This window comes from Ambystoma mexicanum, chromosome 4q (assembly GCF_040938575.1).
Source record: "Ambystoma mexicanum isolate Mex_15411 chromosome 4q, UKY_AmexF1_1, whole genome shotgun sequence".
Classification (NCBI taxonomy): Eukaryota; Metazoa; Chordata; class Amphibia; order Caudata; family Ambystomatidae; genus Ambystoma; species Ambystoma mexicanum.
In genome coordinates, this window is record NC_090928.1 from 1,234,315,272 (window position 1) to 1,234,340,008 (window position 24,737).

At 44.4% G+C, this 24,737-nt stretch overlaps 1 protein-coding gene across 1 annotated transcript in view; it reads right to left on the minus strand.

The window, feature by feature from the left end:
• LOC138468305 (uncharacterized) overlaps positions 1-24,315 on the minus strand; it is a 441,590-nt gene extending 417,275 nt beyond the window's left edge. Inside the window, exon 1 of the mRNA XM_069608798.1 lies at positions 24,216-24,315. The gene's annotated coding sequence lies outside the window, so the exon portion shown is untranslated. The remainder of the gene's footprint in view (positions 1-24,215) is intronic.
• Positions 24,316-24,737: the final 422 nt, after the last annotated feature.

The window sequence follows — 24,737 nt, forward strand, 5'->3', positions numbered from 1 at the left end:
CGAAAGGTGTAGTTTGATGGTGTGATTGGGCATTGTGCGTCGTGTGCCATGGCGCGTGATTAGATTTATCGTCAGTCACGGATTTGGGATGCATCAAATGCCCAGGATGCGGTGCTTGTCGCATCAGGTCGCTGGTGTAAGATATCCTTGCTAAGTTTTGTGCAACGCTGTTTTTCTTGTGGGACCGATCGGTATTAATTCTTTGACCTCGTTGCTCCGTTTGAGCACTGAGGGAGGACCTCTTTAACGGTATGGTGTCGTTTTCATTGAAGGAATTGAGTTTTGTGTAAGCAAAAACAGAGCGTGTGGGAGTCTTGTCGAAGATGTCGACAGCTCGACGATTGACTGCTCTTTGGGCTTTGATGTTCTTCATATTTGGTACTGAGGAGCTCACGGCCAAGGTGGTTTCGTCATGTTCAATAGTTGCGGTTGCAATTGGAATCGATGCAGTAGAATTTTTGGCTTCAAGATTACTTGTTAAGGCAAGATCCTCATTGTCTTGTGAGGCTTCCATGAGCTCAGCATCTGTTAAGTCAAAAGGCGTAAAGAACTCCTCTTCTTTGTCCAAGTAAGATGGTTTGACAGAGGTTGGTGAGTCTATGCTTCGATTTAGGGGAGGAAGATCAAGTAGTGTTAGTAACGATCGTTGTGGAGAGCTGATGGAATTTTCCATGTTGATTCCATCGTCTGAGAATAAGGCCACAGTTTCTGCTTCGCTGACTTCTCTGGTAGTAGCCACGTGCAAGGCACATGCAGAGACTCCACCAGACGTGTCAGTATTAGCTACATTGGCTTCAGAATCATCTAGTCTTACCATCGGCAGATCAAGAGATGTTATCTCAGTTGTCACGGTCTCGGGTGAAGATGGTGGATTTTGCGGAAGCACGGTGTCTCCCTTTTTATCAGGGGTAGTTAGTGCACACATTTCGGTGGAAGATTCAGTGGAGATCTCAGTGTGCTGCTCATGTGAGTGCATTGTCATCGGTGCGGACAAAGGATTGACAATAGTCATGTCATCGTAAATAATATGGTCAGTTCGCAAAGAATTGAGGGGTCTAAGCTCAGACGGATTTTTAGGTGCACGTTTGTGGTGCAAAGAGCTTACCTTTATTGGCTCTAATCTCGAGTCGCTTTTTAACGCTGTCCAAGGGTTCTGCATACGGCGTTGTTGGATAGTTTTACGTCGGGTCAGCGGGCCAGAGCCCGTTTGGTCACCTATACCGGAGTGCGCCGTCATGAAGAACTGGATCCGCACTGCCGAGACCAGCCGTTGACTGCCGTAGACTGACTCAGCTTCGGAAATCCAGTCCGGAGCACTCCGTTCCCAGATATCGTGAACAAAGACACGTGGAGTACAGACAGAAATCACCACGAGTTGAATTTCAAAGATCTGGGACGAATCGGACCCCGAAGAACAACTTGACGAACAGCACTACAGATCGGAATTAGCCATCAGTCCGTGTAATTGAATGTACACGTGAAATTCTCTCTTGGAATACCAGGGGGTCTTCCCACTTATTTAAGCAATTTGATGTCAATCTAGATAAGGCATTTATCATCTGCCTCCAAGAAACCTGGTTAAGTATACCCCCTATGAGAGATGGCTTTACGACCCTATTAAATCCTGCTATCAAAGGTCCAAAGGGTCGCCCCTTTTCAGGCCTATTAATGATGATTAAAATCAACACATGGTGGCAGCTTAAGGCCTCATTTGCCCCAAATCCTTTTATACAAGGCGCCTTACTACAATCAAATCATCAAATTGATGACGCCAGGACACATCTGCTCATTTTAAATGGTTATTGGAATCCACATAAAATCAGTACCAAGCTTTTTCTTAGTTCTATGCTCCACATTCTTGATGAGGCCATATTGAAATACAGGAATCTTTCAATCATTTGTGCAGGAGACTTTAATTGTGCCTGGTTTAAATACGAGCGTGAAACGCAGAGTTACAAGCCAGCTTTAGACAAAGACATTCCCATCCGTGGCATGCAATGGAGCCGCGCCCTTCGCACAAGGAACTGTCTCATGGTTAACGGGAATGTCTCAGGGGACCAACCGCCAAGCCAAACGTGGTCAAACAATAAGACCCATTCAATCATTGACTACTTCTGGGTCTCACATAACCTATTCGAGAAAAACCTGTCTTTAACAATCTTGCCTATGTCAACGAGCGATCACAACCTTTTGCGACTTACCTGTCTGCTAGGATGGTCATCGGACTCTCGTTCCTACGAAATTCCGATTTCAATGACAGCAGGTGGCAACCGTCTTAGAATAAACAGAAGGAACCTTCAGGAAATAAGACAGAACTTCGACACCAAAGACGATTCACTGATTGAGTACACTCCACTATTCTCCGACTTTGTCACCGCACGTACTTCAAACCTAACCATGGGTCATTTACATAAACATGCTTCTTCCATGATAATAACATTGGCGAAAAGAGAAATGCGACGTGATGTGAGGAAGCTAAAAAAGTTGATGAAGTCTACCGATAATAGAAATTCCATCATTGACGACATCCGAAATCGGCGACAATTATACCGTTCTTGGCTTAAATCACAAAAAACCATAATTGAACAAGACAAAGCGGAGTTGCTATTGAAACAGCTAATTCAGAATAACTCCCGGGAAACTTGGGCCATATTAAATACTGGAAATTCCAAATATCAGCCGACGACGATAAACGTAATTGCCCCCGATCAATGGACACTACATTATGCAAAGATCTTTAGTAACATACAACATGAAGACCAAAATGTTCCAGATCCAAACTTAAGTTCATGGGGGCTACGAGTCACCGCCGCTGACATAAAAACTGCAATACAAGCATTGAAAAACTCTAATGCTGCGGGCCCCGACTTAATAACAAACATCATGTTAAAAAATAATGTGGAGGAATGGGCTAATCTGATTGAACTCCTGTTTGCCAGAATATCCACAACAACAACAATTCCCGGATCTTGGCGAGAAGCAATAATAGTCCCAATCTATAAAAAAGGCAATCGGGCAGATCCATCCAACTACCGACCGATTGCCTTGTTGGACACTATTGGGAAAATTTTCGCATCATTCTTACGCCTACAGCTCACGCACTGGTCAATGACGAACTCAATTCCTGACATCCGGCAAACCGGTTTCACAAAAGGGGTTGGGGTGGAAGTAAATCTGCTCCTAATGACAATTTTAAAATTGGAAAGTAAAAGGGCCAAAACCAAACTGTACGCAGCCTTTATCGATCTACGTAGTGCTTTCGACACCATTAATCGCTCAAAACTCTGGGCTAAATTAAAGAAATGGAACTGCCCAAGTAGCTTGATAGATCCAATAAGAGCGCTACATTCAAACACCTCAATCAGCATCCGACTAAACAACCAAGGTGCTCTTTCTAACCCAATACCAACAAACACAGGGGTGAAACAAGGATGTCCACTAGCAGCTGAGCTATTCAAACTGTTCATTGCCGACATACCTGAACATCGAATAAACACGAGATGCTTTCCACCAACTTTAAATAACATCGAAATCGGTCACTTAATTTACGCAGATGACATAGTCCTACTGGATAAAACCCAGATTGGCCTACAACGGCAATTGGCCAACCTAAATGAATACCTTGACTGCAATGATTTGTCAATCAACACCGACAAGACCAAAATTATTATTATCGGCAAACCAAAATCTAATAAGCAACGTCCATTCACCTGGCACATCAATAAAAAACCACTAGATGTGGTCGACTCAATTAGATATTTGGGGATATCCTTTAATAATTCACCCTGTGAAACTCCTTGGAAAGCAGACTTGAAGGCCCGAATGGTACAGTTTGGAATTCAAGCCCAGCTACTAGATAAAGCCTATGGTAAATTCGCACTCACCCCAACCCTGAAATTCTATCTGCAAAAAGTCGTTCCAGCGATTACTTATGGATCCGAAGCAGGGTGGTCCATCGATGCGGCCTTTTGGCAGAAGCTAGAAGGTGTTTTTTGGCGGCGTGTCCTGAAGCTACCAACCTATATCTCAATGAGCCAATTAAGATACGAACTTTCCATAAACTCGCTTCATGCTTGCGTAATTTGGAAATCTTTGATGGCATTTAGAAAAATGATTATGCCGTTTAATCCACCTGCCTACCAGCCCTTTCTCACTAGATCTGGACCTGGGAACTCAGTATTACTTGAAGAGTGGAAACAACGCCTGACAAACATCCTTGCTCATGCCAATTCAAACATTGATGAACTGATAATGCGACCTCAATCGGTTAAGCAAAAGGTCGACACCATGCATTGGATCCAGAACAACGACCAACGCCGCAAGATGGTTACAACTTTAGACACCGGAATTGGACAACACAAGCTGGGTGTTCTATGTAAATACTTGGCAAATTGTCCTTCCCGTCACCACCGGGCTCAGTTTTTGCGAATTCGACTAAATGCAATTAACACAAAAGCAGCATTGTGGCTTCGCCACTCAAATAAAGTAAACAACGACAGATGTCGTTTCTGTATGAAAGAACCTGAATCCATCGAACATCTGATAACCAAATGCACGTCGCTCACAAAAAAACGATCCTTACATTTAGGCAACTTTCGCCCAGCGGATCCAGAAGCACGCGATTGGTGGTCGCAGGCAATGGCCGGGAACGGTGTAAAACTTTGCTGTGCGATAGTTAATTTTATAGACGCACTTGATCTAGAGAACATAGAAGGATGATCCTAATGGAAAGTACATTGATTGAAAGCTTTTCTTTTCGATGAAACCTGTTTGTAATAAAAGTCTGATGTCACGGTATTATACTGTGACATATTTTGACTGATGTTTCAATAATAAAAAATAAAAAAATATATAATCATATTTCATCTTTTCTTCTATCCTTGCATTGGCTTCCTGTGACTAAAATAGTGGAATTTAAACCCATCTTCGCTCCATCTCTGCTAAACTCTTGACCATTCCTAAATCCAACAGACATACATGGGGCGGCTCTACATTTGCTGTCCAGGTTGCAACACTCGAACTCTTTACCCTTTTCAATTTTGGATGAGTGTGTCCACTTCATTTTCAGGAGCCACTTGAAGACCAGGCTGTTCCCTAGAGTTTGACTTTTTACTGGCGGCCAGCAACGGAGATCTGTTTCCAGTGCTTATATGCCACGTCTGAGGCGATTATTTGGGCGTAACAAGAGGTCTACCTACCTAACACAGAAAGTAGCCGCACAAAGCACCTGAAATAGAATTGGACTAGCATCTTAGTGGTCTGTGAGGGTATCGGACAATCGGTGCAGGGAAGGTGCTAGTATTACATCTCTTCATAGTACTGTTGCTGCTGAAGGAACCGGCACAAGATACCCTGGCTGCGGAATGACAAGATGGTGCAGGTAAAGGTGCACTATGTGTCGAAGAACATTTAATCTGTTCTTTAAGTAGCACAAGAAAGGGCTCCTATCCTGGCAGAGCCTGCACAGCTAGCAGGGTCTCGGTTTGGAAACTAGATCAATGTATGGCCAGTCAGAAGCACACTGATCATTAGAAGGGATCATGGAGGATGCAACCACTCTCCTAGCTCCACCACTGCCTACAATACCCAATCACTGGCTGTAAAATGTGCAACACAGAAACAACAAATGGGTGATTTCTCAAAAATCCCTTTCCCTCCAGTCCCAGTGTCATTCATCCAAGAATAGATACTGTGCAAAGATTCCCTGGCACTTCACAGATCTTCCCAAGACCCAGCTAGACTGCAAGAAAACCCCACTGCCCTCAGCCCCAATATAAAGTAGGGGATCCATTTAATTGCTTTAAATGAAACCACCTACTACACTTCTTGGATACAAGAGGCGAAATACATAAGAGCACATATGGAGAAGGAAAACTAACATACACTAATAGTAACGCCTCACTCTGTCAGAAAAGATCGGCAGAACCTATGTTCCCCTCCCCCGTTCAGCAGTAGGGTTTGCTACAAGGATTACACATACAAAACACTTATATGACCCTAAACCTACACTGGTAACACCAACTTGAAAACTGAAGGCAACAGGACCAGAAATTGATTCAAAATTCCACAGGCTGAAACATCTTTCCCTGCTAAGAAAGCTGCAGGTCTGTGTGAGGGGGACACCGGCTGCTCATCTTACACCAAAACAATTAGGATTTCAAAACGGCCAGTAGCCCTTTTAATGATGACCCCCAAACCACCTCTCCTGAGTTTTTAACTACAAGCCTCCTCCTTACTAGATCACTGCAGACAACCACCAGACCGCCCTAGCCAATCAAGCAGTTGCAACCAGGCCCATGCATTATAAAGGAGGCTATGTTGTCTCATTTCCAGACCAGGTAAGCAAAGGTGCAGCAATGGGCTGGAGAGCTACGAGACCAGAGCAAGTGGAAAAACAAGGAGACTGTATTCCAGGTAATGTAGAGAGGCAGAGTTCTGCTTGTGACACCGACAGGGAGAACAAGACCCATTGTTTGTGGGTCAGAATATCACAACATCATAAAAAATCCTAAGCAAGGTGGAAAAACATACTTGCTGGTATAAATGTGTCCAAGATATTGCTATTAATAGGGTCTCTTGAACAGCGTGATAATATCTATGCCGAAATCTGTACCGCGGTTGGGGGGGGGACAGTAGGCTTGCTGGATATCTGAACAGCCCAGGTGGGCAGCTAAAGGATGTGACTAGCCGCGCCAGAGGAATAACCTAAACTGAAGGAAGAGAAGGTTTTTTGGTAGGTGAAATCCAGAACTGAGCTGGCTTCTATATCAAGGGACTGAACAAAAGAACCATGAGACTGTTTTGGACTAGGGACGCCTGGAAGCAAATCAGTTCTCTTAGCCGAGCTATTGCATTTTGTGTACAAACCCATCCAACACCTTTGCTATAGTTATGCCTCTTGCTTTTTGCTTGGAACCCTAGATCATACAGCTGTTGATTCCCAACCCCTGCCTAATTTGGGTCTAAGTCAAGAGGCATGCTATAAGCTATACCCTAGAAACTGGGCAATAGACTATAGAACCTAAGGGAGATTAGTATCACTATTAGATCAGGAAATTCCACACTTTATAGTTTACCCCTTCCCAACACTCATTGTTTAGACTATTGTCAGATGCAGATAACCTGTTTTTTATGTATCTGCCTTCTGTTCTAACATTTATTGTTATACGGATGACACTTCGCTCTCCTTCAGGCTCCCCTCAGCCTCTGCTCTTTCTCTCATACCCAACTATCTGTCCGCAATTCAGGAATGGTGTGCCTCCAACAATCTCTGCTTTAATGCCAGTAAGACCGAGATCCTACTCTTTGGGACACCTGCTCCCACCTTCCCTCTCTCATTCTGGCCGCCCACCCAGGGCCCTCTAACCTGCATCTTCCTGCAAGGCTAAGAACCTTGGCGTTCTCTTCGACTCCTCAAATCCCTGCTGTCTTAAAGAGGTCACACCATCAGCTGCACCTCCTCAGAGGTATTCTTCCTTCTCCAACTTTCCCCCAGAGGCTCACTGTCTCCATAGCCCTGGTTTTCTCTAGGCTGGACTACTGCAACAGCCTCTTTCTAAATCGCCCTGCCTCTACTCTTCGACCTTTACAACTTCTCCAGAACAGGAGTGCAAGTTTTGTCCTTGGCCTCAAGCCCAGGGATTGCATCTCTCCAGCCCTGTAATCTCTTCAATGGCTCCCTGTGGCTACAAGGATCAAGTTCAAGACCCTCTGCATCGTCCACAAGGCTTTGTGGGACCAGGAACCACACTACATCCAATTTTCTCTTCCTAAGCATCTTCCTTCTCAAGACCTCTGCTCATCCATCTCCAACTCTCTGAGGGTCGGAAACTTCTCCAGCCAGAGACGGGGCGTAAATCTATGTCCTCGGCTGGGGCCTTCATCTGGAACAGCCTCCCTGCCCCTCTCAAACTTGAGCAGGACCACCTAAGGTTCCAGAAGACCTTCCTTTTCATTTCCGCTTTCTCTCCCCCTCTACTTTGCTGATGCTCCTTTGCTGCTGCGCAAACTGGTTACCTGGTCACCCACTGAACTTAGAGGACCAGGCTCCTGCACTGCCTCCGGGCCTCCCAACCACTTAGGGACTGTATCTGCAACCCTAAAGTCCCCTGACTACCAGCACTTATGAGCCACTTCCCTGGCAGCACTTACACATTACATTACACTCTCCTCTCCTCCTCCACTCCGGGTACTTCTCCCCCGCACTTGCGTGATATGAATGACAAGGCCTAGAAAGATAGTTTTGTCCTCCTTTGTCTTCCCTTCCTTGTCTTGTCGCACCTAGAAACACCTGCGTAAAGGTGCGTTATAAATGACTCATATCCTCAAAGTTTATACCAAACCCATTCTGGTAGTGTAAATAAAGGTTATGAAATGTACTTCAGCATCAAGTGTTATAAAGGAGGCTCTGCCACATAGAAGGCAAGTTAATTTAGTGAATAGACAAAGTCGCATTTTATCTACACTTCTTTCCCTGGGATTCCAAAACCTAGGCTTCCTTGTCCAAAAAAAGAAAAGTTCTGTATTGGACCATTTCCCTTTATTCAACACGGCATAAAGAAACAGCTATTCACCGTAGTGACTACTGCACTCCTTTATAGTCCCCTTTCCTCCAAACGGATGGGGAGTCAGACCGGGATGGGACCAGATCTTTTTTTGCACTGCCCGCCAGCGCACATTCCAGGCACCAACCTCGCCCATTAGTTCTTTGTCCACTCATCAGCTACCACTATCTGATTCACGGGGGCTAGAGGGTGTATGGTAAAGAGGAAAGTGGACTATGGACTTGGAGTACAGTAGTCACTGCAGTAAACTTTTTACTACTACATCCCATTCCCTTTATTACATACTGAAGGGTGAGAGGCTTGAATAAAAAGGTTATGTAGAACTGCTTGCCCAAACCTAGCAGAGCTTGTGTTGAGACAGTGTTTGCTAAGGCTGAGGGAGTGGCCCACATAGCAGCCTTGTGGGAACACATCTCATGGAACATTACACTGAAAGGCTACAGCTGTTGCTTTGGCTCCGACAGCATGAGGACGTAGCTCCTTCTGGAAGGAGACTTTCTGTAAAGCATAAGAATGATTAATATAAGATGAGCCACCAGGCTATTGTCACCTTGGATGTTAAGTAATTGGGTTTGAATCTCCAAAAGGTAACTAATAAGGCATCAGATTTCCTGACCTGATTAGTTCTGTCTATGTAAAACATAAAAGCTTGTCTGACATATAGACATTGATGAACAACCACACCAGAAAACTGAGGATTTTCTTCTCCTGTCACGTATGGGAGCCACTGTGAAACACCTGAAGGTTTATGGACTACGGGCAGATCAGGTAAAAACCCAGTACATCTATATTAATGAACTGCAAGCCATCTTCAAATCTCTACAGGAGCTTCTGCCAGTTCATCTGTATCAGAACAAATTAACAGCATGTTCTACATAAACTAGCAGGAGGGCATCAGATCTGCCAATCCCCTCCATCGCCCCTTGTTATCTGTCAATTTCGATCTGGGAGTTGGCTCTTTCCTACAGGATCTCTCTCGAAGAAATCCTACTTTCGGGACCAACAGGTTCTGCTGGAGTGGTTTATGCCAATTGTACTCTTCCAGGTCTCAAATGACCAATATTCTATTTTCACTTTGCTGTGAGAATATTTACTTACTGTTGTAGTTCCGACAAGTTTTAGATTGCATCTACCAGGGATCACTGCAGTGACTGATGACTTTATGTCGCCTTTTGAGCCGCTTGTGACCTACTTAAAACATGCAGGGACGCTGAAGCGTTGCTATTTTCATTCTGCTTGGAGAATATTTCTTAACATTGGAGTTCTGATACAGGTTTTGGACCGCATCTACCAGGGATCACTGCGGTGACTGCTGGGCTTGACGTCGCCCTTTGAGCCTCTTAGACCTATGTAGAGACGCTTAATTGTCGTGCCATTGCGACACGCACTAAACGCATCTCCGTCAACCGGCAGCTCCGAGGCAGGAGACGCACTCAGACATCAATAAGGAGTGGATGATGCTGGGTTTGCTGGCACACTGGACTCACTCTTCTGTTACTGCGCCTATTACTGTTCGATCCTTGGTGCGCACTGGTGCGTCCCACTGATATGATTTAAGGCCAAATAGATCTTGTCCACCTAAATTGATCAAGGCTCAATCTATTATTGGCAGAGATGCTGCTAAAATTACTCCTTTTTTCATGCCTCATCCTCAGAGTGACTCTACTGTTATCAACAAACTAGTATTGTACCTTACCTCAACACTTTAGGCTATAAAATGATTGAATCAGTTGTAAATTCCTTGGCAAAGTTTCAGACTAAGGATGCAGCATGTTTGGCTCAGACTATTGGACGTATTGAATGTTGGTACTGCACCCTTGACCCAGGAAATTGTTCCTTCTATATCTCCTGTCCCAGCTTGTATATCAGCAAATATGGAAATATGTCAGGCCCCTGTGAAGGTAGAAGCTCTCCTGCACAGCATTCCTAATGGCCCTCTGAATTGTAGTTCAACAGGTACTCATGACCCGCTGTTCTTGAATTCTACACTTGCCTCAAGATGATATTCAAGTTGGCGTTAATGCAGCTGATGCCTCAAAGGGGACGGCTGAGGGAGTGAGGGGGTGTTACCCACAACTCGCTACTTTGGTGATTGGACCATATACTACATCTATAACAGGAGCATTCTTTTTCTTTTGCTACTGCGTTTAGTGGGTAACAGGCTTTTATTTGTCAGTTACGTATTCATCAGGTAATGCCTTTGTTTTGCATCGACAGGGTCTAATAGGTGTTGGTCCTGATGAAAGGGGTTCAGCTTTTCACTCCGCCGAAACATCTATGTGAATTTTCCCCATGACGTTGACCCTGGATGTACTCCGATATATTTTTCAACATCAAAACCTTTGCAGTCAAAAAAACGTATTAAAATATTCACTGTTGTTTGCCCTCAAGAGACAGAAGAAGTTGAGGTACTATCTAGTACATTTTAAATCTCTAGAGAGTAGATCTACTATTACTGGCTGGGACCTTAGACCACTTCAATGGCATTTTCCATGTGGCACATGCTCCATCTGTAAAAAAATGAAGTCATTTGATATCGGAGGTAAGCAATGGCATTTGAGACAGCATACAAACTCCAAAACAGCATATGCAGTATACTGTATACAATGCCAATGTGGCCTGCGGTACATTGGGCAGACTTAAGAGACCAGTCCATACACATCACAGAGCCTAGATCTCGCATTAGATGCCGGACCAGCATGGCCCCTATGGCAGGAAACTATAGGGAGCATGGCTACTCTGTAGATGATATATAAAGGTGAATTCTTGACACTGCGTGAAATGCTCCCAATGTCTCAAAACATTTATCCAAAGAAATTAGGTGGATGTTTAAGCTGAATACTTTACAACATGGACTCAATGACACTTTGCCAATGTTGTAAAATGGCTTTGGAATAGCTAACACTCCTTGCTGTAGCTCGTCATCGTGACGTTATTCCCCTTTTTTCTAGTTATACATTTTTTCTCCAATGTGTGTATTGAATATTCTTTATGTGCCTCCTCAGTTATTGCTCCACTAGGTTTTTATTATTCCGAGAGAGCATATGGACTTTCAGTATTCCTTTTTGGCTCCTGCCTAGACATACTAGGATTATTAAGAGTTGCGTCTCTCTTTGAATATGGCACGCATATTCTAGATTATGCGTACAGCCAGAGTGTCTCGCCTCTCCCGTGATCACATGATTCATGGGTGTCAGTACTTCAGACCCTACGTGCTCCTGCACTCCTTCACAGAAGTGGGTTTATGGAGCGAGCATCGCACAAGTCACTGCAGGACATGTTCCTCCACAGATGGTGAGTCGAGGATCTTACATTGGGAGTATGTAATGCTATGTGCGTTTTTGATGATTTGATCGGTTTCTAGTAAGTGTCTCATTAGCATTATGTCCCTAGACCTCGTGTGCGTTAAGTATAGGGTTTGCACTTATTTATTGGGAGCTGTCCCTTTATATATTTTTGCGGTTTACTGAGGTTCTCGCTCATATATTTGTTATTTTATTTACAATTTCTTTTGGGTAGATCGCTGCCATTCTTATTGACATCACAGCATTTTTCTACTGGCTACTAATTACTGGGCTCTGGTTCAAGGGTGATGAGTACATACTGTCCCCCTCTGTCTCTGAACGACTTTCAAACATACCATATGCTTAGGTAAGTGGGGCTGCTTTTACACCCAGCCTGTTGCTACGTTAGATAGAAGGGTTATGGTGGGTCTCGGTGACTTCAGCCTTACACGTTTTTCAATACTATTTCGTTTCAGCATGGTTTTCATTGCCGTTGAAGTGAACCATATATTGGCACACGAGACCCCTACGCCAACCGATGGGCAAGCTTCTCTAATAAAACAGCTATATTGGTAAGTGACTCTCGTGGCACAATTACCCATCGAGTCCCGTTTCTGCTAGTGGACTCGTCCAGCAAGGTCTGCATAAGTGTTTGAGTTAACCAGTGTCCGCATCTCTTGCTGCTGCAGGTTATGGCCATTATATCTCAAGGCCATCTTGACTTGGTTACAGTAGAGCAGCTGTAACCTACCATTGTACAGCCTCAGATTAGAGTAGGTTTTTCTCCACATTCTTCAATTTACTTTGATTCACGTAGGGTGCAGTCAGTCATGTGTGGTGATGGGAACCTCGTTTCTTTGGTGATAGGACCATATACTTCATCTATAAAAGGAGCATTCTTTTTCTTTTACTACTGTGTTTAGTTGGTAACAAGCTTTTTATTTGTCCGTTATGCATACATTAGGTAATTACTTTGTTTTGCATCGACAGGGTCCAATGGGTGTTGGTCCTGATGAAGGTGGTTCAGCTTTTCACTCTGCTGAAACGTCTATGTGAATTTTCCCCTTGACAGTAACCCTGGATGCACTCTTATGTATTTTTCAGTCTAAAAATGATGTCCAGTGTTTGACTTTGGATGTACCTCTATGTATTTCCTTTTCATTAATTCCTCATCATGTTCTTTACGCCTTAATTTATTCAGGTGTACAGACTAGATTTAGACTAGCCGATTTATTTTGTTTATGATCGTCACATATTTGCAAAATTGCCAGTATCCAACTTTGTCTCAGCCAATCAATGTATTGGAAAATAAAACAGTGTTTGTTTCTTATTTGTTTTGTTACACATTAGTCAAGTCATTACTACTGAGGGTCGATTCATTCTCATATTAAACTATGACTAAATTATAATTAATACCGGCTGGGAACTCACTTTAGTCTTATACCCATTTCTACTGAGGTGTTAGCTGCTAATCCCTCCCAGCAACTCTTCTTATTCTACTAGCTCATGCACATAGTATTTAGCACTGGAGTAAGTCATGAATTTATTGATTGAAAAACATGATGCTATCGCATGCTCACACTGTATTATTAATGCAGCTCTTAGCCTTAAATCAACACACTAGGCAGATATTGAATGTTACATGTATTCAGGATGTCTCAATTGAAGTGGTTGATAATGCTGTGCCAGTAGTTTTACCGGTATCCAGCTGTGAGCAATTGAGAGCAGGACTGCCCCCTCTGGCTCGGAGGAGGAGCTAATGGCGGAGGTCAATACAATTGACGAGCAAGTAACTAATCTTGACACCTCCGTTCTTCAGAACTCTAATGTCAGCAATAAGAAAAAGATTGGTAAAAAAAGCTCAAAAAGGTGGCATTTGCCTCTGCTCAACCTAAATTAAGTTTGACACAAGCATCAGACTTAATCTAGCGCCGCCACTTTCTCTCCCCCCTCCTGCATCTCTGTCTGACTCTCACCCCGACTCAGCCCTTTCCATGCTTCACTCTGCTATCTACTTGCCCGTCAAGAGGCTCCGCAAGAAGCCTAGTGCAACTCTTGGTATGACTCAGACCATGTCCCTCTTAAACGCAAGTGTAGCGTGGCTGAGAGGAAATGGTTGGCACCTTGTACATCCTCTGACAAACTGGCCTGCTATCTGCGCCAAAGCCAATACAGACTCTCTGTCCTTACCAAGAAGAGAGCTCACATTCAACCGAAATCTTTAAAATCTGCAAGGCGCTGACCTATCCTGCCCCAGTCTCTACCTCTCTTGTCCCCTCCCAGGCTCTCTGTACAGACCTGGATTCTCATTTCATCTCTAAACCCAGGACATCCTGTCCACCCTCTCATCCTCTCCTGCTTCTTTCTCCACTCTCTCCTCTTCCTCCGCCCCTCATGCGGCCACTCGCCTCCCTTCTCTGCCTTTCCTCTCTTCACCCCTGAGGGGGTTTCTAGACACGTCTGATCTATGAAAGCCTTGTCAAAACAGGTTCTTCCCTGTTTTTCCAAAACCACAAAGGGCCACATTGACACCCTCGCTCCAGCCAATGCAGACTTCTGCAACCACTATTTCGCCACTGGAACCTTCCCTTATACCCTGAAGCACTCTCTTGTGCGCCCTCTTCTCAAGAAACCCTCAGCCAACCCCTCCTGTCCGGCTATTGACAAATTTCCATCACTCCTTTTCTGGGCTAACTCCTGGAAAAGCTGGCAATCTCCCAGTTTCATCGTCATACTGAATCTGTTGGTTGTCTCCATGATCATCAGTCTGGCTTCAGAGCATCCAGAAGCAAGGAAACTGCTCTCCTGAACATCCCTGGAGACCTACTCTATAACCTTGATGCTAATCTCCCCTCTGTCCTCATCTTACTTCATCTCTCTTCTGCCTTTGACATGGTCAACCATGCCATCCTGCTCAACCAGCAAAGTGATAACCTGGGTATCACTGACCAGGCTCTGGCCTGGCTGACTTTTCCTCTCGGACCGACCCTCCCAGGTCCAACTTGGGTTCTTCCTCGCCTCTCTATCTGTGGTGTTCCCCAGGGGTATAACCTTAATCCCTGGTTGTTCAACCAATACCTGGCACCTCTCTCCTACCGCATTGCTGCTCTCTGCTCCAACTTTCAGTGCTATGCTGACGACACGCAGCTCGCTTTCAGGCTCCCTTCTGCCACCTATTCTTCTCTCATCTCGGATTGTCTGTCTGCAATCCAGGAGTGGTGTGCCGCCAATGATCTCTGCCTGAATGCCAGTAAAACGGAGATCCTCCTCATCGGCACACCTGCACCTTCATTTCCTGCCAGTCTCAGGCCGGCCTCCCTTGGCCCTCTTCCTGCTCCCACCTGTGAGGCTAAGAACCTCAGGGTCATTTTAGACTCCACACACTCCCATCTCTCCTCACATCTCTGATATCTCTAAGAAGTCAAACTACCAACTGAACCTCCTCAGAGGTATTCTTCCTTTTCTCTCATTCCCCCAGTCTCCAGAGCTCTGGTTCTCTTTAGGCCGGACTACTGCAACAGCCTCTTTTTAAATGTGCCTCCCCCTAGTCTCTGTCCTCTACAACTCATCCAGAACAGGACTGCAAGACTGGTCATTGGCCTCAAGCCCAGGGATCGTATCTCTCCAGCCCAGAAATCTCTTCATTGGCTCCCAGTGGCTGCAAGGATGAAGACCATTTGCATTGTCCACAAGGCCTTCTGGGGCCTGGGACCACAATACCTCCAACTCTCTTCAGAAATATCTTCCTACTTGAGCTTTCGCTCCTCAACCTCCAGCTCCCCGAGGGTCAGGCACTTCTCCAAGCAAAGAGTTGGGGGAAGATTTCTCTCTTCGGCTGGCGCCTCCCTCTGGAACAGCCTCCCTGGCTCTGTGAAACTTGAGCAGAACCATCTCCGGTTCAGGAACCAAAGGGAGCGGTATGCAAACTAGTATCATCCAATGTGTGTGTAACCATATATGTTATAGGTTTGCTCGCACTTATACACGGGGTACCACCCCTCTTTACAAGCGGAATAAAAATAAAGCAAGGTTACAGAGTAGATCCTCCTCTTGTCAGGCATCTGATGAGACTGCTGTTGTTGAGGACGTTCACTTTTTTTTAACATGACCCAGAGACTTTGCTTGTTGCAAACCTAACGTCTAATATTGATAGCGGAGGGTCATTGTCATTGCAGAATAAATGTGGGAAATGTGATTGCTAAGGCAAGATGTTAGCTCACTCGACTGCTACTAATGGATTTGTGGCAGGCATTCCAGGGGAGGGTTCAAATTGCACTAGTTACGCGAATATTCAAAAACAAAACAATCAAGGGGCTGCCTTTTCTAGGCAAGGGCCATCTGACACTGCTCGATCGAAGAATACTAAAAATCCAAAGCTGGTCTTAAAGGCCCAGTGTCCACGCTCTAAACAGTGTGGCTTCTCGGGATCTCTGTGGTGGTATCCCACAATTACAAGTTAAATCCATCAGCGATATTAGATTAGTCGAAAATTCTGGATAATCTGATCTTGGTGACCATATATGTCCACTTCTATCAGAGCACATTATTGACTTCATTCTAACAACAAAGTCGATATTTATAGACTTGGTTATGAGTGCTTGATTGTATAACGAGGGACCTAAGGCACTGAGGAACAGCTTGGGCTATAGTGAGCAAAGAGAGGATAGGGAATAGAAGGCCGCTAAGTTAAGTAACCAAAACATCTGAATCGCTGCTAAAGCAAATGGCAGCAGGGATATTCGGATTCCCAATTGTCCATTCAAAAGGCAGCCTCTAAAGGCTACTGTGGGTGTCCTGGGGGTGGGGGGGGTCTTTTATTAAGTTGTAGCACCGTTTTCAATTTGCATGAGCTGAAGGTGGAATCTGAATATATATTGTCCGGCTTTCTAACTTGTGTTCCTACCTAGGGAGAATTGTCTCAATTGTTTGATTATAAATATTTATGACCCTTTCTGGCTCAAAGTTGACTAGCTCCAGTTGATCCTTGGTGAATGCACTAATTGACAAGCAGAGTATTTCTCTTGGGTGACTTGAATGCCAAGTATCTTCCAAACTTACACCTCTCTTAAATGATGCCCAGAGCACTAACCAAACAGGAAAACCTTGATATAAAGGCTAAAGGGTGGGCTTACACACTATGTGCCACGGACCTAACATGTTCAATGGGAGGTGTGAGCATGACTTTCCAGCTAATTTGACCAGAATATTCAGTAACTCTTCCTCCCATATTGAGTATGGTTTTGTGACCCCTGAGGTGTATTATCAAAATGCAGATTTGTATGGGTTGCCTCTGGAATAGATTGACCGCATTCCTTTGCACCTTGTCCTTAATTTAAAAACTCCAGATGCTAGTAGACATACCCCTCTTGTAGCAGCAACCAAACTGTGTAAAAAGTCATACACTACTAGGCTCAGCTTGTACAAGAAAGTGTGCAGGTTAGATAAATGGCACAAATTGGCTAGGGCTATGCTAGTCAATAATCAAAGAAAATGTTGGCAATTGGTGAATGCAAAGGTTCTTCCTTCTCATCTTGTAGCTAATGTAAGCAAGGAAGAGTGGGAAGCTTCTATAGGTAAAAATGTAGGCTGCTCTCCTTCAGACACTTTCGATCGGGATCTAAAAAAGGAGCAATGGCAGTATAAACAAAGAGCAGTGGAAATTAGCATGATCATTGCTTCCCTTAAACCCTCGAGGGCCCTTGGACCTTATGGGTTAAGCAATGCCCTGCTGAAGTTAAATTCAATATGGTGGGGAAATTTGCTTCATCAATTATTTGTAAGCATTTCCACAGTGGGCATTCTAACGACTTCATGGGAAGAAATCATAATTGCCTCGGCTCACAAAAAAAGGCTCACATAAGGAATCAAATAACTACAGATTACTAGCAATGTAGGACTTTCCAGCAAAGATCTTTGATAGACTACTGCTATTGGAGGTTACCAACTGGGCGACTAATGGAAGAATTATTCCAGCTTTTCAGACAGGCTTTTGCAAAGGGACAGGCACTCATGAATTTACTGAGTTTGGTATATACCATTGAAGATACCTGGTATGTTTGGGGTTTTTCTACCTATGCAGTGCTGGTGGATTACAGTGCTATTTTCCACTCAGTTTACCGTGAACGGCTCTGGAAAGAATTGGTTAAGTGGGGCATTCCATTAGGTCTTCTAAAAATTATTGTGGAACTCTACTCTGCTACTAAAGTGAAGGTGCGTATCACTGATGCAAGGGAGACATCAATAGTTTTGTCAGACTGAAACAGGGTGCATGCTAGCCCCATTACTCTTTAATTTATATCAAAGTGATTTGCACTCTTACTGATATCATTGCGGTACCTCTGAGGTTACGTACGTCTAAGATCACTTGGCTCAGCTATGCCGATGACTTAGTTATCTTGGATCTCACACCTGGGGGCCTTCAGTATACCCTGGATACTACCTACAGACTTAATCGGTTGAAAATGGTTTAAACATCAACATCACTAAGACTAAAGCAACGGCCTTTAAATTGTTTGCTTGTTTGTTTATTAATTTATATTGCCAACCTGACCCGAAGGTATCTGGGCGCGTTTACAAGCAAGTACAAATCTTAGGTTACATATGATGACAGGAACAATCAGTAGCAATACCGTAGAAGACATGCAGAAACAAGCCAAAAGGCACGGCAGAACTACATGACAGGATCAGGCAGTGTTCATGCAGAAGACAGCGAGAAATGAGGTAGTCAACGGTCGTTTGACATTATCCATTTATCAATTTCTTTGTGTTGGTTCTGAAATTTAGAATGGTCTGCTCCTTGCATAGGTAAGTAGGTAGAGAATTCCAACATTGGGCCGCTTGAACGAGAAAGCTAGTATCCCCTGCCTTTTTTCAGGTTAAATCTCAGGACTACTAAACAGTTCGAATTTGCCATCCTTGTAGGTCGTAATGTAGAATTTTTTTTATGATTTTCTCGCATACGTATCGGGTAGGACTAAGCAGAGGAGCAAACTTGAAAAGAAACTAGGGCCTTTGACCATTGATCAAACTACTACCTATGATTATCTAGGCATCATGGACAAATCTATGACATGGTCTTTGCACTTAGTAACATAAGGAGCTAAGATGCTGTTGAATTGCCCTGCTTAGCTTACCATGCTCTATTCCAATTGAATACATCTATTTAGAAACCAAGTAAAATTCCTCGCACTGTTTGCTAATAATTAACAAGCTAAACCTGTTTTGGAACATCACTCATTCGGCCGACGATTCATTGCTACATCTAAATGGTAAATTGATGGTATCTGATATCTTGAGTAATGATACGGTTACAGTGCACAAGTTACATTTGGAGGTTTGCAAGTGAGTACATCATCTTAAGATTTTGCTATTTAATTATCCCTATTCAAAGCGTAGGCAGTTGGATAAAAAGCACCGCGCCAAACTGATTCAGAGCAATCATGGGCAGACGTAGCCACTAAGATCCACGAGGGAATATGTATCCTATCACAAGCTTAAAGCAATGATTATTTTTATGCATACCCTAATAACTTTATTGTAAGGCAGTATATGCGGATCAAGTTCAATGGCATGCATGTTTAGTGGATTCGCAAAGGGAGAGTCTGCGCCCTCGAGGTTTTAGACTATGTGGCACAATGGTTGTGGAGACCTACCAACATATGTTGGCAGTGTGTGTGGCCCTCTCTGCCATACGTAGAGCTTCACTAAAGGCATATAGCCTTCCTACCGGTTGCATGGATCCCTCTAGTTTGTGGAATGTGTTCCTTGATGGCAATGATGTAAATATTATGTAACTAAATTATGGTGACAAATCACACTTTATGGAATGTTAGAGGTCATCTTATTTTAACCATATGAAATTCGATGTATAATGATTTATTGATCTTATTGTTAGGTTTTTCTTACTGTAATTTGGCTGGTGGACACTTGTTTCTATGTGGATATTGTTTCTATGTCTGTAATGTATAAAAAGCGCTAGCGGGCTAAAGTATACTAATAAATACAAATATTCTATTTCTCGAGGGATAATAGTTATTCATTGGTGATATCTAATCTGTTTTGTTTACAAGTTGACACCAATCCATTTCTAGATCTCCTTTTCTCTATATTCATTCTTTCCTTCTGCAGGATTTCTGCAGTATTCACCTCCAGAGGTCTTGTAACCGTTGTTCTATTAGTGGACAGCTATTTTCCGTGCCGATGTTCTTCTTTTGCCCACCCCCCTGGAAAATCCCCATTAAACAAGTATTTATATTCCATTTGAAGTTATCATGCATCAGTTACTTCTGAATGGCTAGCTGGGAAGCGTCCCTTCAATGAAAGAGGTGACCTTAACACTGGTACGAATGATCCTGCACACAGTTCAGAATCCCTCCTTAACAAGGAGATGCCTAGCTTTCTGTCCTTCCATGATTTTCTCAGTGGCATATGGTACCTGACCCTTCTTGAGGAAAGAAACTAAACAGGTCGACAGCATGTTCACCTTTATTCTCCGACAGAACAGGAGCTTGCCAAATGAAAGTTCCCAATATAGGAAATAAAGGCTGTATGTGGCTCATCTCGTGAAACTGGCCAACAAGATGCCCGGAGAGCAAGTCCTAGATAGGATTTGAATTAGCCAATTGACTGTAAAATGACACCACTTCCAGGATGTGGAATCCACAAAATTTAAAGCACAGTCCAAAAAAGGGTAATCACCAAGAGTAATTCTTTCCTGCTTCCGAAATGGCTGGAAAAATAGGATGGTTGGTGATGCACGGGTGGGAACAGTGTCAAATATGCAGGCTATTCATTTTATAAAGGTGGAACACAAGAAGTTGTCACTGAACATATCTTAGATACTACTATGGAAAACAGACTATTACGGTTGAGAGGGAATTACAAGTCTAATCTTCATTGTCAAGACCATAAAAGGAGGCAATCATTAACTTCTCCACAACCACAGAAGCCTAATTGGGTTGCCCCTCCCACTTCGGTTGGCACAGGTTCCTGATGTTAAAACTACAGGTGACCAAGTGGCAGCCAATGTGGAGGGGGGGTGGCTGGGCGTGGCGGAAGAGGGCTTAGTGAGACGTTGTGTATAGGAAGGCGGAGTTAGGAAAACCGGACAGAGGATTAGGGTAACAAGATTGGATGGTTAGAGGGGGTTTGGGGAAAAACACACCTTGATACCATGTAATACATATCTTAACACCCTGACATACCTATGTGTTGCCTAACCTGCCTGTTGCATAACCTTGCACACCTATGGTCCTAATCTAACATGCATTATCAATACACATGAACAATTGACCGTAGCTAGACAGACACAAAGCGGGATGAGCACATGAGGATGAACTGAAGCAACATAATGAACATGGCAAGTGTAATGGAACAAACAACTGGTATTCGCCCCACATTACACAAGACTCATGGCCTGAAAGGCAAAGTGTTGCATAAAGAGACAACAAACATATAACATATTGCCAGCAAACGACCTCCAGCTCTGCCCACGCATTAACTTCCACCCACGCTTAGCAACGTGTTAAAACTCCAGCCGTTACTTTCTGCAGTCCTTAACCATGGAATTCCAAGAAATGGACCATTTCATGATATGTAAGAAAGCCATATAAGTCAATGAACTCAAGCACTGCAAGACAACACGTGCAGCAGTTTGCTGCACGTGCAGCAGTTTGCTGCACGTGCGTTAATAAATTGGGAATCATGAAATGCAATGATTCAATGCAGCGTGAATACTTAACATAGCCTGGGAGCCCCATAAGGGTGCCCGGACGATGTAAATCGCCGCACTGCACCAGAGCCTTTCGTTGTCACCACTGCATGGCCCGGGTCCTCACTCTCCTCTCTGGTGCTTGCCACTGCCATCGCAGGCTGCCTGGATCCAACGTTGTGTCCGCCCATGCCGTGGTTCTCAGTCCACACCTGGCACAGGTGGGCAGTGGCTTAAATTCACAGCGGCTGCATTGAACGGGTCAAGCCATGCAATCCCAGGGGTGTCTGGGAAATGTTTGCGGCCTCCCAGAGCTGTAATGCAAGGCTCTAATGCCTTTATGTGATGTCTGCAACCACTCAAGTATGGCCCCTCCAATATTCTGACAGTAACTTCTCTCTCAGGGTCTCACCCGCCAGGCTTTCCAGGATTTTGCTCATGAAATTGTCTTACCAACCTTGGTGCATGCACCACCTCCTCTGGTTCCCATGAACATTCCTCCAATCCGTAACCCAGCCATTCCATCAAATACCACAAGCGTCACCGTCTTCTTCTGGAGTCCAGAATCCGTTTAACTTCATACTCTGCTTGACCATCCTTCATTATGACTGGTGGCCTCTTGGTAGTAACCCCCGGAGCTGCAGGTTTAAGGGGAACCGGATGTATCGTCACATTTTTAGACGACCTTAAACGCATTGCTGTCTGTAATACACATCTTTCAATGTCATATGGCCCAATAAACGGGAGTGCAAATTTACGGGGTCCCACTAGTTGTAGGTTCTGGGTGGACCACACTGTCGCACTCGGACACACAGGTGCACTTTGGCGTTTATCTGCCTGGGCCTTGTAAGCAGCCTTGGCTTTCTCCAAATTATGCCGTGCCTTTCTCCTAATGTCGAGAAGCAGCTGTTTTCACTCTTGGAGGGTGGGAATCTGAGCTGACTCAGGCAAAGTTTCTGGTATGATGTTTTGTTCATGCCCGTAAAGGCACTCATTAGGATACATCCTCAATGATGCATGTTCCATGTTATTATAGGTACATTCTGCCAATCACAAGGCTTGCACCCATTATGACATACCATCCCCTAAATAGCACCGGATATACTGCTGCAAATTCTGATTAACTCTCAGTTTGCCCATCCTTTTGGGGATGGTAAGTGGTGGATAGCGCCATCTGATTACTAACACGCTGAAAAAGGCACACCAAAACCTAGATGTGAATTGTGGTCCTTGATCATATACAATACTCTTTGGCAGACGATACAACATAACAATTCGGCCAGCTGACTGGCACTAGGAATTCCATCAGAGGGGATGAAAGGAACCTGCTTAGAGAAATTGTCCACCATAACCAGAATGGTATCATGTTTGTTATCTTTCGGAAGATCTGTAATAAAGTCCATAGAAATTTGAGTCAATGTACTCTCGGGTGTAGGCAAAGGCTGCAACAATATCATTCTCTTGGAATGGTCTGCCTTACTCCACCATACAAGTCTCACATTCCTGAATGTACATGTGCATGTTTCCTCATCTTGGGCCACCAAAAATATTTGACCAACATGCAGTTGGTATTTCTCTACTCGGGATGCTCTGCTAAAGGTGAAATGTGGCACCAATACAAAACCTTCTGTTGCAGCGCCTTATACAATTGCACTAAATGATCTGGAAGAACCTCTTGCATTGTCCGGGAAGAGTGACTGGCCACATAACCTGTAATTCGTTCCTCCCCATTCACTTGCGCACCTGTCCTAACAGGTCCTCAGTGACTGGCCCAATTATCTTTTCAATAGAAATAATAGCCTTCGCCTCATTCTCCAAATGCTGCTGCCGGATCAATGCATCCGCCTTCCCATTTTTCCTGCTGGGGCTAATCGTTACCACAAAATCGAACTCATTAAAGTACAGGGACCATCTTAATTGCCTGGGCGGTCCTGAAGTATTGTACATTTTAATGGTTTGTCACTACTGTCATTTGATGTCTGGCTCCCAACAAATAGTGTCTCCACTCCCAAAATACAGCTCTAATAGCCTATCATTCTTTATCTTTGATGGAGTCGTTTTGTTCGCACCCTGCGAGTTTTCGCGAGTAATATGCCCCTGAATGCCATATGCCCTCCACATTCTTCTGGGACAGCACTGCGCCCAAAGCCATCTTGGACGCATCAGTTTCCACCTGAAAAGGTCTCTAGAGAGCCAGGTGTCTCAACACTGGAGCACTCGGAAAGGCCTTCTTTAACTTCTGAAATGCTCCCTGCGCCTTCATCCCAAATTAATTGTGCTTTCTGAGCAACCGTGTTATGGGTGGCACAATGGACATGGCAACATAATGGACATGGCAAGCGTAATGGAACACACACCTGGGGTTCTCCCCACATGATTACACATGCCTGGTAGGCAAAGCATTGCACGAAGAGACAAAACATAAATCAAAACCTCTATCTCTGCTGTTTGCAACGTGTTAAAACTCCACACATTATTTCCTGCCGTCCTTACCCATGGAGTTGCAAGAAATGTGCCATTTCATGATCCGTATAAAAACATAAGCCATGTAACTCAATGAACTCAAGCACTGTAAGACAACACGTGTAGCCGATTAATGAACGTGCGTTAGTGAAATGGGATATCATGAAATGCAATGATGCAATGGGGTGCACGTACTTAACTTAGTCCGGGAGCCCTGTAAGGCTGCCCGGACGATGTTGTAGATCACTGCACTAGAGCCTTTTATTGTCACTGCTGCATGGCCCGGGCCCTTACTCCCCTCTCTGGTGTTTGCTGCTCCATCTATTGGCTGCCTTATCCAACGCCGCGTCCGCCCCTTCCATGGTTCTCAATCTGCACCTAGCGCAGGCAGGCGGGCGGCAGTTTAAGGCGGGCGTCTGGGAAATGTAGTTTGCGGCCTCCCGGAGCCGTAATACTAAGCGCTCTGATGACTAATGTGATGTCTGCTACCACTCAAGCATGCCCCCACCAATTTTCTGGCATTCACAGTCTTCCCTTTAGGGGTTTATGGTGCGACCAGAGAACAACATTTGCACTCGCCACAAGCCTTTCGTCCCTCCTAGCACGTAAGACGTTGTGTGGTTTGCGTATGTGGAGAACTGGCAGAGGGATAATGACTTGAGCCTGGACATAAACTTGCAAACTGACATTTGTAACCGTGGTTTAACCTTGTACTCA